The sequence below is a fragment of the Trachypithecus francoisi genome, unplaced genomic scaffold (assembly GCF_009764315.1).
Source record: "Trachypithecus francoisi isolate TF-2019V2 unplaced genomic scaffold, Tfra_2.0 Contig01554, whole genome shotgun sequence".
In the NCBI taxonomy this organism is placed as follows: domain Eukaryota; kingdom Metazoa; phylum Chordata; class Mammalia; order Primates; family Cercopithecidae; genus Trachypithecus; species Trachypithecus francoisi.
In genome coordinates this window covers 1702220-1715287 of record NW_022681439.1, presented here as the reverse complement: position 1 = coordinate 1715287, position 13068 = coordinate 1702220, and the positions used below count along the sequence as shown (strand labels likewise).

At 43.6% G+C, this 13068-nt stretch overlaps 1 long non-coding RNA gene across 1 annotated transcript in view; it reads left to right on the top strand.

The window, feature by feature from the left end:
- LOC117063106 overlaps nt 1–13068 on the top strand; it is an 85855-nt gene that overhangs the window by 12110 nt on the left and 60677 nt on the right. The gene's annotated exons all lie outside the window — the stretch shown is intronic.

Below are 13068 nucleotides of genomic sequence, written 5' to 3'. Positions count from 1 at the left end.
GTACTTGTATAAGCATTTTAGTTTATTTTGTGTTTCTTGATGAACTTCAAAACCTTATTTTTTTATTGTAATTCGCAAGATAAGCTTAATTTTTAAGTCTTATTTTTTTAGCAGATTATATAAAACAGTGGGTGTTATGGACTGAATGTCGCTTCTCAAAATTTATATGTGGAAATCCTAAGCCTGCAGGCAGATTGCTTAAGCCCACGAGTTCAAGACCAGCCTAGGCAGCATAGTGAAACCCTAGAAAATTAGCTGGGGCCAGGTGCGGTGGCTCACGCCTGTCATCCCAGCACTTTGGGAGGCCAAGACGGGCAGATCACAAGGTGAGGAGATGGAGACCATCCTGGCTAACACGGTGAAACCCCATCTCTACTAAAAATACAAAAAAATTAGCCAGACGTGGTGGCGGGTGCCTGTAGTCCCAGTTACTCGGGAAGCTGAGTCAGGAGAATGGCGTGAACCTAGGAGACGGAGCTTGCAGTGAGCCAAGATCGCGCCACTGCGCTCCAGCCTAAGTGACAGAGCCACACTTCATCTCAAAAAAAAAAAAGAAAGAAAAATTAGCAGGGTGCAGAGGTGCGTGCCTGCGGTCCCAGCTACTCAGGAGGCTGATGTGGAAAGACAGCTTGAACCCAGGAGGCAGGGGTTAGAGTAGGCTGAGATCACATCACTGCACTCCAGCCTAGGTGACAGTGAGACACTCAGAGTGAGACACTATCTAAAAAACAAACAAACAAAAAAACTTCTAATCCCAATGGGATGATTTTTAAAGATGGGGTCGTTGGCAGAGGGTAATTAGGTCAAAAGAATGGAGCCCTGCTGGGGCGATGGCTCACATCTGTAATCCCAGCACTTTGGGAGGCCAAGACGGGTGGATCACGAAGTCAGGAGATCGAGACCATCCTGGCCAACACGGGGAAATGCTTGATCTCCCAGCTTCCAGACTGTGAAAAAATAAATGTTTGTTATTGCAGCCACCCAGTCTGCATTTTTGTTGTAGCAGCCCAAACTGACTTAGACAGTGGAAGAGGGAGGGAGGGTGGGAAGTGGTACAAATGAGCATTAAACTTGCAGTTAAAGAGTCTATCTTGTTAGATTTTAATAGTCTGTTTTTGGTGTCTTATTTCTATTCATGTAAATGCTAAGAACAACAGGATGTTAACATGTGACTTTCAGCCTTGGTTTTGACTGAGTAAGCAAGACAATAGATAACAAGTGTGCCAAACAAATCAAGTTACTATACCATCCATCCACAATTTGCCAGGGAAGGGACTATAAAAAATTAGCCGGGCCTGGTGGCTCACGACTGTAGTTCCAGCTACTTGGAAGGTTGAGGTTGGAGGATCTTTTGAGCCCAGGAGGCCAAGGCTGCAGTGAGCTATGATAGCACCACTGCACTCTAGGTAACACAACGAGACCCTGTCTGTTAAAAAAAAGAAAGAGGCCGGGCGCGGTGGCTCAAGCCTGTAATCCCAGCACTTTGGGAGGCCGAGGCGGGTGGATCACAAGGTCAGGAGATCGAGACCATCCTGGCGAACACGGTGAAACCCCGTCTCCACTAAAAAATACAAAAAACGAGCCGGGCGAGGTGGCGGCGCCTGTAGTCCCAGCTACTCGGGAGGCTGAGGCAGGAGAATGGCGTGAACCCGGGAGGCGGAGCTTGCAGTGAGCTGAGATCCGGCCACTGCACTCCAGCCCGGGCGACAGAGTGAGACTCCGTCTCAAAAAAAAAAAAGAAAGAAAGAAAGAAAGAAAGAAAGAAAGAAAGAAAGAAAGAAAAGGCTATAAACTAGCTCACCACCCACTTCAAAGACATAAAATAATTTAAGATGTAGAGTCAAGAAGAAATTTCCTCGGAGAGTGTTATCAGTAGGCTGGGAATATTGACCCTCATGAGAGTGGGGAATAGTGGTCCCCACTTCTCTCTTCAAATAGGCCATTCAGAGGGCCTTATATGTGAACCCTGGAGTCTGCTGCAAACAAGTGGACTGATTTCTGACATGCACCTGAGACATTTAGGGTGGGAGACTTTGATTGTTCACTTGAGGTGTCAGAACAGAAAAACACACACTGGGCTGCGCTGGGATGGGGAACTGGGCATGGGTCAAGGTTGTGCAAACAGTTTTCATGAGGCAGAAGCTGGCCTGAGGGATGAAGAGAGTTAATCTGGAGCTATTTTGCAATCTGCTCAAAAGCATTGCCTCAGAGGGTGGACCAAGAGATTACTAGATACTGTGGGAGACCATGCAAGCAGGCAGTCAGAAGAAAATCACAGGGAATGGAGTTCAGTATATTAAGTTGGGTCTCTGAAGAGCCCACAAGGCACACCCAAAATGAAGTCAATTTCAATCATCCATCCTACCTAGAGTTTTAAAACATCTATTGTGCTCAGAGGGCACCAAAAAGTAATATTTTCTGTCCTTCACAGTTCCTCCCTTCCCTGCATTAATTTTGGGGACACCAGAATCTATGACTATGGTATTAGTCTAGGTTCTCTAGAGTTCACAGATCCAACAGGAGATAGATAGATAGATAGATACATACATACATACATACATACATACATACATACATAGACAGATGGATACATACATGGATGGATGGATGGATGGATAAATGGATAGATACATAAATGGATGAATGGGTAGATGGATAGATATGTGGATGGACAGATAGACAGATGTAGATAGATAGATACATAGATACATTCATCCATACATACATAGATGGATAGATGAAGAGATACAGGGATAGATGGACAGATAAATAGATGGATAGATAGATGCACAGATGGATGGATAGATAGATGGACAGATAGATACATAGATACATAGATACACATATAGATGGATGGATGGATGGATAGATAGATAGATAGATAGATAGTGATTTATTATAGGATTTGGCTCACATGGTTATGGAGACCAGTAAGCTCCTAGATCTGCCATCTGCATGCTGGAGAACAAGGAAAGCTGGTAGTGTAATTCAGTCCAAGTCCAAAGGCCTGAGAATTGGGAAGGGGTGGGGGAATGTGGAGACGGTTGGCAATGGCAATGATGTAAGTCCCAGTCTGAGACTGAAAGTCTGAGATCCAGGAGTGCCAATGGCTTGGGGCAGAAGACGGATGTCCCAGCACAAGCAGAGAGAGTGAATTTGCCCTTCCTCTGTCTTTTTGTTCTATTCCAGCCCTCAACTGTTTGCATGATGCCTGCCTGCACTGGTGAGGGTGATCTTTACTAAGCCCATGGATTTAAGTGCTAATCTCTTCCAGAAACACTCTCACAGAGATATCCAGAAATAATCTTTTATTGGCTATCTGGGCCTCCCTTAGTCCAGTCAAGCCGACATATAAAATTAACCCTCACACTCACCAGGCTAGGCGAGGAAGAGGAGGAATTCAGGGCAGGAATTAATGACCATATGTTCCTTCTTCTACTACCAGTTTCTAAAGCAGGCTCAAGCTGGTGAGGGGACAGTTTTAACTTTCAAACAAGTTCCATTTCTCTATGATTTTATTATCCTGTTCATGTATCCTATGAAACAAGACTATTCTTAAAAAATTATACTCCAAAAGATAACATTATTTATTTATTTTATTTTTTAGAGACATGGTGTCACCATGGAGTGCAGTGGCATAATCACTGCTCACTGTGCAGCCTTGAACTCTTAGGCTCAAGTGATCCTCCTACCTCAGCCTTCCAAGTCGCTCAGGTGCACACCACCATTTGTTTTCTTTCTTTTCTTTTCTTTTCTTTTTTTTTTTTAAGATATAAGGGCTCACCATATTTCCAAGGCTGGTCTCAAACTCCTGACCTCAAGAGATCCTTCTGCCTCGTCTTCCTAAAGTGCTGGAATTACAGGTGTGAGCTACTGCACCCGACCTGTTTATCTTTTTAATAAATAAGAAAAGGTCCTCAAATATTATTTCTATTATGCATTTGAATACCTACAATTGGGGAAGAGGTATTTAATCTTATCATCCTTTTATTCCTGAGATGGTAGGAGCTGGATCTTTTATACAATGGATTTCTCTATTAACACAACCTCCACCACCGTGCTTATACTCTAGGCTTTTTCACTTTGTCTAGGTAAATGTGGTACTGAATAATGTTCCAGTATATGTCAATACTCATTATTTTCAGAGGCTGACTTCTCCCATCCCATGTTTCCCACTGCACCTCCCTAAAACTCACACTTTACATGCTAAATATGCAAAGATAACTTTTAGTAGGAATAATTACATGTATCACAAAGGAGTGGTTAGCTATTGCCGCATAAAGACAGGAAAGAAGTGGTTCCATCTCCACTTTCCTGCTGTGCTCTCCATCCCTCAGAGTTCCTGCGTCTGGCTCAGCGCTCAGGAAGAAAATATGTACATGTGCGACCGGGCACAGTGGCTCACGCCTGTAATCCCAGCACTTTGGGAGGCCGAGACGGGCGGATCACGAGGTCAGGAGACCCAGACCATCCTGGCTAACACAGTGAAACCTCGTCTCTACTAAAAATACAAAAAATTAGCCAGGCATGGTGGCGGGCGCCTGTAGTCCCAGCTACTTGGGAGGCTGAGGCAGGAGAATGGCGTGAACCCGGGAAGCATAGTTTGCAGTGAACTGAGATCGCACCACTGCACTCCAGCCTGGGAGACAGAGGGAGATTCCATCTCCCCCCCCAAAAAAAAAGAAAAAAAAGAAAAAGAAAAAGAAAAGAAAATATGTAGATGTGCACCCTAATTTCATGAGACCAGCATGGCTCTGTCTTCTGGTATACCGGAACTTATCAGACTGGCCTAAACTACTGCATTATGCAAAATGAGTTCTCTCTCCAGAGGCAGAATTTGTTTCCTTTCTTCAAAATGTTTAGCCAAAATATATGCTAAGTTAAAGTACATGTGATCACAATTGTAGAGAGTTGCTACAGTGGAACTTTTTTCCTCTGGCAAGAGATGCTATCCTTTCAAAAATTCAGAGTTCAATAAGGGACCATAAATGTAATTTTTTTTGTTTTTTTTTTGAGACGGAGTCATGCTCTGTTGCCCAGACTGGAGTGCAGTGGCATGATCTCAGCTCACTGCAATCTCTGCCTCCTGGGTTCAAGCAATTCTCCTGCCTCAGCCTCCCAAGTAGCTGGGACTACAGTCACCCGCCACCATGCCCCCCTAATTTTTGTATTTTTAGTAGAGGCGGGGTTTACCTATGTTAGCCAGGCTGGTCTCGAACTCCTGACCTCATGATCTGCCCGCCTCAGCCTCCCAAGGTGCTGGGATTACAGGCGTGAGCCACTGAGCCCAGCCAAAGATAATTTTTTACACTCCTTCCACCTGTAGGTACTATTCTGTATCTACCTCTGTATGTAAGACCTCAAGATGACTTAGTCTCCTCATTTGGGTGCTGGGGCTTGTAATTAGTCTATGGTAGAAGTCCTATAACACTGAATCCAACACAAGCAGGGCTTGATGTTCAGCCAAAAAGTAGAAGAGGGGCTACATGTCAGTTGTTGGCTGACTTCCTGACTGATACGTGGACGGGTCACACAGGTTATTACATATTTTGAATGTAACCCCTTGCTATGGGTCCTCACATGTCGAGGTTTGCAAATATCCACCAAGTCTACTATATCGAAGGCTTCATGGAATTACATCTTCAGCAACAGTAGTTCTGTTATTTTGTACAACACTGAAAACATCAGAGACATCTCATAAAAACTAATCAGCCAGTAAGATGCACTGTATATTCATGAAGTACTGTCATTGATTACCCAGACCTCATTCTAAATGCTGAATGGTATTAATGGCATTGCAAGTACTGGTGGAGTTGCTCTCTGCTTGCCCAAGCCCCTGTGCTACCGGAAGCAGACAGAATGCAGCATAGTTGGTTGCGTTCTGTAAGCAGAGTGCTCAAAATCGTACCATAAACTCCCTTGAGAGAGCTCCAAGCCAACCCAAGGGCACTGAAGATGAAGGTCTAATGAATGCTCCTGATAGGTATCTATACACAGGGCCGTGGCAGTTCCTAACCTGAACCGAATATGTGAACATCAGCTGATTTCACTAGAGCAGTGCCAGTTGGATTTGTATCTCAGGTGTACTTAGTTCATGCAGGGATCGGTTCCATTATCACAGAGTGGTGTGTTGGATTCTCTTTCTCGTTTTCTTTTTTTTTTTTAAGAATAAAACAGGGAAAGAAAATGGATAAAAGGTGACTAATGTGGGTGATTATCTTTACAATTCCTGCCGATGCAGTACTCTCAAGTCCTTTTTATTGTCTTTCTTTTGGCCCTCTGAGAAACAAATCTTGGGAAATTTTAACTCATTGAAAATCTATAGACTTCAGCCAACACTTTCTAAAGAGCAAGAGCATCATTATGGCTTTTTTCAAGCACAAAAAGAGGTGCTTAACTTTAATTACACCAAGATTTTATAGATTTGGCTGGCTTAATATTGTAAGCCTTGATTAACATCGGAGAGCTTATAATCATCACTATTCAGACTTCAAGAGTTAGAGGAGACCGGAAGAAAACACCCACCAAGGGAGACCATTATTAGAGGAAGGGGGAGCTCTAGTGTGACAGAGACACAGATCAAGACAGGAGCTTAGTGGTTCTTGATAGATTTTGAGAATAGTGAGGTGCTTATTGGTCATGTGAATTCAAAGCAAGTATAAATAATCAGAAAGTAAGAGTTTACTAAAAGAAAACCTTTCAGAGGTACACTGCAATAATATAATAAGAACGATATTGGTTGGGTGTGGCGGCTCATACCTGTCATCCCAGCACTTTGGGAGGCCGAGGTGGGCGGATCACGAGGTCAGGAGATCGAGACCATCCTGGCTAACACAGTGAAACCCTGTCTCTACTAAAAATACAAAAAAAAAAAAAAAAAAAAAAATTAGCCAGGCGTGGTGGCAGGCACCTGTAGTCCCAGCTACTCAGGAGGCTGAGGTGGGAGAATGGTGTGAACCTGGGAGGTGAAGCTTGCAGTGAACTAAGATCACATCACTGCACTCCAGCCTGGGTGACAGAGTGAGACACCATCTCAAAAAAAAAAAAAAAGAATGATATTAATAGCATCAATTTATCAAGAACATACTACAATGCTTCTCAAAGTGCCCCACACAAAGATAGCTTATGAGTTCCCCATAAATCTCCTTTAGGGCCCACTGTCTTCAGTTTGTCCAACTTGAAAGTCTGAATTCTTCCTACTTATTTCCTATTTTACTTTCCTGAGGACACTTGGCTTCTAGGTTGCCAGGGATATTCAGATATTACTGAATCAGTTTCAGAGACTCTTTTCCTACTATGATTATTTATGATTAAGTATCATGGGTGATATGGTTTGCTGTGTCCCTACCCAAATCTCACATTGTAATAATTGTAATAATCCCCACTTGTCAAGGGTTGGGGCCAGGTGGAACTAACTGAATCATGGGGGGCCGTTTTCCCCATACTGTTCTCATGGTAGTGAATAAGTCTCATGAGATCTGATGGTTTTATAAATCAGAATTCCCCTGCGCATACTGTCTTACCTGCCACCACGTAAGACGTGACTTTGCTCCTCATTTGCCTTCCACCATGATTATGACACCTCCCCAGCTATGTGGAACTGTCAGTCACTTAAACCCCTTTCCTTGATAAATTAACCAGTCTCAGGTGTGTCTTTATTAGCAGCGTGAAAACAGACTAATACAATGGGAAACAGATAAATATGTGTTAGTGCCCTGGGAACACACATCTCACTAAAGCTGAACCTGGAAGGATGCTAATACTGAACTGAAGGTTTAGGAAACTCCTGTTTCCATGTCATCATAGAGCTTCAAAACTCCTGACCTGCAGTAGTCATTTTATACATGTGACTTTTAGAAAGGAATAATTATCTTAAAGAACACTTGTGCTGGGCGTGGTGGCTCACACCTGTAATCCCAGCACTTTGGGAGGCCAAGGTGGGTGGATCACGAAGTCAGGAGTTTGAGACCAGCCTGACCAACATGGTCAAACCCCGTCTCTACTAAAAATACGAAAATTAGCCAGGTGTGGTGGCAGGTGCCTGTAATCCCAGTTACTCAGGAGGCTGAGGCAGGAGAATCGCTTGAACCTGGGAGGTGGAGGTTGCAGTGAGCCAAGATCGCGCCATTGCCTCCAGCCTGGGTGAAAGAGTGAGACTACGTCTCAAACAAAACAAAACAAAACAAAACAACAACAACAAAATGCTTGCTTAGTTAGCAGAGTTAGAAGAGTTATTATAGGCCATGTGAATGTGCAATTACCATGATTTATTTGTCAAGTACTGAACAGAGGTGAATTTCTTACATTTTTATTGAAATTGAGAAGTTAATTAGTATGACTATTAAACAAAACTCAGAGAGCATTATCTATGAAATATTTCCTTATAATTCTAATACTGATTTCAGAACCTATTAGGCTGAAATTGAAAACTATTGAAATTTTATTCAATAGTTCCCAAACATTTTTCCCTTCAGTTAAGGATCTCTGCACTTACCTTTATCACTAAAAATATTCTAGGTATATTTAAAAGGTTTACAAACGTTCTTGCTGGACATACAAAATTAAGTTTGTTTTTGTGAAAATCTGCTGAAATGTCCTTTGAAATTAATTGAAAAGTATAATCTGCCTTATGATTATGACTTAGTCTTTATGTGACCCTTTGTGTTGCCAAAGTACTATATAATCAGTAGCTCCTCTGAGCTACTCTTACGTTATTCATTATAATATGTTTTTGATACAAATGTGATTTACTTATGTTACACCTTTCAATATGTTTCAGTGGATGAAGGGAATCAGATGGGCCCTTGTAATATCGTTTATTGGGGTCCCCAGTACTACCCCCAGGTTTGAAGAATCACTAGTGGGGCTTGCAGGACTCCATATCTAGTCATACAATTGTGATTTGTTACAGCAAAGGGATACAAACCAAATCAGCAAAGAGAAAAGACACATGGGATAAAGTCTAGAGGAAACCACGTGCAAGCTTTCAAGATGCCAAGATCAGCTGATGGCCCAACTAGAACAAAACACTGACCTTCCCTGAGCAAGAAGGAATTTGGCCAGCAGACAGCCTATGGACTTGAACTGCATGCAGCATTGGCTCTGCCTGGGTCTTCAGCCTGCTGGCCAGCCTGTAGGTTTTGGACTTGCCAGCTCTATAATTACATGAACCAATTCCTTAAAATACACACTGACACACACACACACCCCACACACACACACACAACCCCCCTCCCCCCCCACACACACACACCCTAGTGATTCTGCTTTTCTGGAGGATCCTGAAACATACACCATATGGTTTGTACGAACAGTTTAGACAGAGTAAGTCACTCTAACCAGTTAATGGTGAGAATGTAACCACCCAATGGGTTCATTTTGCCCACTGCCCAGATAGAGCTAATTTGTCAAGACAGGGGAATTGCAATAAAGAAAGAGTTTAATTCATGCAGAGCCAGCTGAATGAGAGACTGCAGTTTTATTATTACTCAAATCAGCCTCCTGGAAAATTCAGAGGATAGGTTTTTTCAAGGATTGTTTGGCAGGCAAGGGGATGGGAGCAGCTGCCTGGTTGGGGATACAGTCATAGGCGTGTAGAAAAGGGTCCTTTGCACACTAAGTGTGCTGCTGGATGGGGCCCACAGGACCGGTTGGTGGTCACGGTAGAGTCATCGGTTGTCAGAAATGCACAAATCTGAAAGGCCATCTCAAAAGTCCAATCCAGGTTCTACCATTGTGATATGATCTGCAGGAGTAATTGGGGAAGTTGCACATCTTGTAGCCCCTGGAATAACGGGTGACCATTGCTGTATGTCTGCACCTTAGCAGAATTCAGGCTCCTCTCATCTTCCTAACCTGGTGGTCTTTCATTAGCTTTACAAAGGTGGTTTCGTTTTGGGGAAGGGCTATAATCATTTAAATGGTAAACTAAATTTCTCCCAAAGTTAGTTTGGCCCAAGCCCAGAAATGACTAAGGGCAGTTTGGAGGTTAAAGGCAAGATAGGGGTTAGATCGGATCTCTTTCACAGTCATAATTTTTTCACCGTTATAATTTTTCAATGGCGGTTTCAGGAACACTCCTGAAATCTAAATTCCCAGGTGCCCGGCAAGGGCCACCCTTGCAAGCACGTCTTTCCCAGGACAACAGTACAGGCCTGCTGCATTAACTCCTTTCTCTGTATATTCCTGTCGATGAAGAGCCAAACTCTGGAAAATATTTTGAGATTTATTCTGAGCCAAATATGAGTGACGACGGCCAGTGACCCAGCCTTCAAGAGGTCCTGAGAACATGTGCCCAAGGTAGTTGGGGCACAGCTTGGTTCTATATATTCGAAAGAGGCATGAGGCATCCATCAAATACATGTAAGAAATACACTGGTTTGTGGTTTGTTCCAGAAAGGCAGGACAACTCAAAGCGGGGATTGGAGGTGGTAGGGCTTTCAGGCTATAGGTGAATTTAAACATTTTCTGGTTGACAATTGGTTGAGTTTATCTAAAGACCTGGGATTGATAGAAAGAGGATGTTCAGCTTAAGATAAAGATTGTGGAGACCAAAGTTCTTCTGTCTTATAGTGGCTGCCCTCAGAGACAATACATGACAAATGTTTCCTATTCAGATCTCAGTTACATTCAAAATATGTAATAACCTGTGTGACCTGGCCACATATCAGTCAAGAAGTCAGCCAACAACTGACATGTAGCCCCTCTTCTATTTTTTGGCTGAACATCAAGCCCTGCTTGTGTTGGATTCAGTGTTATAGGACTTCTACCATAGACTAATTACAAGCCCCAGCACCCAAATGAGGAGACTAACCCTACAATTAAACTTACAACAAGGACAATTTCAATGCCTGTTAAGAAAGCTCCACCGGGCCGGGCATGTTGATTCATGCCTGTAATCTCAGCACTTTGGGAGGCCAAAGTAGGAAGATCATTTGAGGTCAGGAGTTTGAGACCAGCCTGGCCAACATGGTGAAACCCCATCTCTACTAAAAATACAAAAATTAGCTGGCTGCGGTGGCACATGCCTGTGGTCCCAGCTACTTGGGAGGCTGAGGCAGGAGAATCGCTTAAACCTGGGAGATGGAGGTTGCAGTGAGATGAGATTGCACCACTGCACTCTAGCCTGGGTGACAGAGCAAGACCCCATCTCTAAAAAAGGAAAGGAAGGGAAGGGAATGGGAGAGGAGGGGAGGGGAGGGACATGTTTTAGAAAATGGTCAGATGCTAATACATGCGCTTCTAGAATACACTGAGGCTTCTCTCTGGTACCTCTTATGTTTTAGAAATGTAGTACCTACTCTGCCTCTGTAATGCTCTCGGTTGTCTGCAATGTTTCTTTCTAAATCGCACTTTAGCATTCTCACCCTCTAGGCAGCATCAATAGATTTTTAAGACCAGAAAGCAGAGGGGCAAATGAACTACTAAGTATAGCTACATTCCTGGGTCAATTAAATCCAAATTGATATCCCCAGTGCATCTGTAATGCAGTAACGATGATGGTCTACCTCATAGGGATGTTGTGAGGAATAACAAATTAATGATTGTAAAGCACTCTGAAAATAGAAAAGCCTCAATAAAAGCTTGTAATTATTATGGTAATCATTTACAATTGACCTAGAAATTACTGTTAAGTTATAGCACACATCTTGTAATCCATTATTTTCTTATAGTTTTGGACTTCCAGTTCCAAGCTCTGTGGAGAGAGATTTTATGCTGCTACACTGCAGCTCCCAAGAGCCTTCTCAAGAGAAATGTGAAAGCAACACTACCCTGTGACTCTTGCCTCTCAAGTTTTCCTTTTCTTCCCTATAGTTGAGATTGGAGATAATTCTTTTATTTATTTATTTTTGACACAGGGTCTTGCTTCTGTTGCCCAGGCTGGAGTGCAATGGCTCAATCACAGATCACTGCAGCCTCGAACTCCTGAGCTCAAGCAATCCTCCCGCCTCAGCCTTCCAAGTGGCTGGGCGCTCAGGCGCACACTACCACGCCCAGCTAATTTTTTTTATTTTTAAATTTTTTTGTAGAGGTAGGGGTCTTGCCGTGTTGCCCAGGCTGTGAATTCCTGATATTCATTCATCCAACCATTATTTACTGAGCATGCCAGACACAGGCCTGAGTTCTGGTGACACAAAGATGAAAAAGCAAAGTAGACGTGGTACCTAGTCTCTTAGAGTTAATAGTCTAATCAGGGTCGGGCAAGCACTTTGGGAGGCTAAGTCAGGCGGATCACCAGAGGCCGGGAGTTTGAGACCAGCCTGGCCAACATGGTGAAACCCTATCTCTACCAAAAATATAAAAATTAGCTGGGTGTGGTGGCAGGCGCCTGTAATTCCAGCTACTGAGGAGGCTGAGGCAGGAGAATGGCTTGAACCCGGGAGGCGGAGGTTGCAGTGAGCCGAGATCATGCCACTGCACTCCTGCCTGGGCAATAGAGTGAGACTCCGTCTCAAAAAAAAAAAAAAGAAAGAAAGAAACTAATCAGACATAAAGATAAAATAATCAGGTGGTTATAAAAATAATGTACTAAATATGCTGAGATGGGAAATGCAGAAGAAACGAGGAAGGGACAAATAAGCCCACCGTGGGAGTGGGAGTGTGTGCCAGGGACTGGGTTGATTGGGAGTTGAGGTGAAACACCATGCCTCGCCCTTGAAGGGCATTCTGCTCCCATCCATCACACTGTCCTAAAGAACTATGCTTAGAGAAAAACTAATCCCCCATCTTACTTCACCAGGCGATGGCTCACCTAAGGAGCTTTTTGCTTTCTCTCTTTAAAAAACTGAAAGGGGCCAGGCGCTGTGGCTCACGCCTATAATCCCAGCACTTTGGGAGACCAAGGTGGGTGGATCACCTGAAGTCTGGAGTTCGAGACCAGCCTGACCAACATGGAGAAACCCCATCTCTACTAAAAATACAAAATTAGCCGGGAGTGGTAGCACATGCCTGTGATCCCAGCTACTTGGGAAGGTTGAGGCAGGAGAATTGCTTGAACCTGGGAGGCAGACGTTGCAGTGAGCTGAGATCGTGCCATTGCACTCCAGCCTGGGCAATAAGAGTGAAACT